A 2,500-nucleotide genomic window follows, 5' to 3' on the forward strand; every position below is an offset into this window, starting at 1 on the left:
GAAGGTGGAAGCAGGCTGAGGTCGCGCTCTCTCTCCACATCAGCGTATCAGTCAGTAACACGCCGTTTTTAGATTTTATTGACTTTATGGACAGAGGAAAGGAAGGGATCACAGAGCAGGATTAGAGTTCCCTTAGGTTCTGTAGTTCCCTTAGGTTCATTAGAGCCGATTTCTCGCTGTGTGCCTCAGGCCAGGAGCATGATAGAGCTCTCCTTATTATTTTAATGACCATAAATACTCACTGTACTCAATGCTGCACTGCTTATTAGGGGTGTGTGTGTGTGTGTGTGTGTGTGTGTGTGTGTGTGTGTTATGGCCTAGATGTAGCATTCATAATCACTACTTAATTTTGTAAAAAGATATCCCTGTATTTACTGAAAAACATAGCTATACATACTATAAATATAAATATATATATATATATATAAAATATGTGTGGAATTTTTTCTTTTTCATCCCCCTCTCCATTTTATTTAATTATTTATTTGTTTTTGGGTTTTTTTGTTTGTTTGTTTGTCTATTTACATTCGTTATAAATGCATCAAATCGTACCTTGAATCATTGAGCACTTTTTATACGTATATGTTTCGATCATAACTTATATATGAAATACGTTTTTCTTTATATTCACCGGACATCAAATGACCAAACGGCAGCGCAAAAACCACGGCTCGGGTTAAACTATAATTCTAAAATATATTACAATTCTAAATAAATAGAAATAAATATGAACAATTATGCAAATATTTATAAAACTATTTTCATGAACACGGATAGATAGATAGATAGATAGATAGATAGATAGATAGATAGATAGATAGATAGATAGATAGATAGAGAGAGAGAGAGAGAGAGAGAGAGAGAGAGTAAATATTCAGTGGAAAAGGTCTTTTTAATATACATTAATTCTATATGAAAAAAATTAACAGGTAAAAGAAGTAAAAGAAAAATGGAATTATATTTATATATCAAATTTTCCTCTTCGCTTTATCAGTAGTATTAGTAGTGGTAGAAGTAATATTATAGTACTAACAGAACTTATTATAAAATGTTGTTATATCAGTGAATATAAAATTTTGAGTAAATTTAGTGAATATGAAAGAAACTTGATGGAATTTGTATGTATTGTGTTCAGGATTAGTGTAATTGTGTGATTTCAGCTCCCGGTATTATGTTTGTCTGCACATGGCATGTTGTCTGTTCTAAATCTATAATAAATTATATGTGTGTGTGTGTGTGTGTGTGTGTGTGTGTGTGTGTGTGTGTGTGTGTATATCTTACAGTAATATATATATATATACAGTACAGTAACGGACGTCGCCCCAAACATGCTATTTTATGTATACAGTACTGTACTGTATTAACATTTTACTTCATTTTATAATTAAGAATTTTATTTTTATCAATACTTTTCATTATTTTAACATGAAACTCTATAAAAACAAAAGTTTTCGGTCCGTAAGGGACCCGGAAAATCAAATGTGGCAAACGCAATTCTGCGATAAACCGAGCGCTCGAGATTGGAACCGCGGTGAAGCGGAGGATTACTGTATTTATATACACACACACACACACACACACACACGTACATATATTTACAATTTATTGCGTTTTTATTGATTGTAAGAGTATTAGTTCTTTTTATTTTTAATGAGCAATGACGCTTTCATCTCAACTCCTCATCCTGAACATCCTGAATTTTCCTCTTTGTTCCTCTACAGCTTCAGCCTGAAACGGTGAGAAATTTCAGGTTCTCACAGAATTTTCCAGCAGAATTCCAGAGGAGAGAAAGAGTACGAGATTTATTTATTACTTTCTTTGTATGTATGTTTGGAGGAAAAAAAAAAAAAGATAGAGACAGAAAACAAAGACAGCGAGAGAGAGAGGGAGAAAGAGAGAGAGAGAGGAAGACAGAGTAAGAGAGGGAAAAAAACTGAGATAGAGAGAGGAAGACTGGGAGGAAGAGAGAGACAGACAGAGAGAGAGAGAGATAATAATATGAGGAAGAATAAAGAAGAAGAAGAAAAAGTAGTAGAAGAAGATAAAGAAGTAGTAGAAGAAGATAAAGAAGTAGTAGAAGAAGATAAAGACATGTCCCATGCAGAGGCCGGGATGCGTTGAAGCCCGAAAGGGATTTGAGTGACATGAATTTCTCTCGTCTAATGGATACGAGCGTTTCAAAAAATGAAAACATCGATCCAACTTCTCCATCGCTCTAATGAGAACAAGTGTTACACAGGAGCGTGTGTGTGTGTGTGTGTGTGTATGTGTGTGTGTGTGTGTGTGTGTGTGTGTGTGTGTGTGTGTGGGGAGAGAGAGAGAGAGAGAGAGATCTGATTTCTGATTACTACATGATCTGTTCCATTGTGTGTGTGTGTGTGTGTGTGTGTGTGTGTGTGTGTGTGTGTGTGTGTGTGTGTGTGTGTGAGTGTGTAAAGTAGCAGCCTCACTCGAGTATCTGCAGTGTGCATTACAGCAGGATGCACAGAATTTGTCTTCA

Source organism: Silurus aristotelis (assembly GCF_946808225.1).
Source record: "Silurus aristotelis genome assembly, chromosome: 4".
In the NCBI taxonomy this organism is placed as follows: domain Eukaryota; kingdom Metazoa; phylum Chordata; class Actinopteri; order Siluriformes; family Siluridae; genus Silurus; species Silurus aristotelis.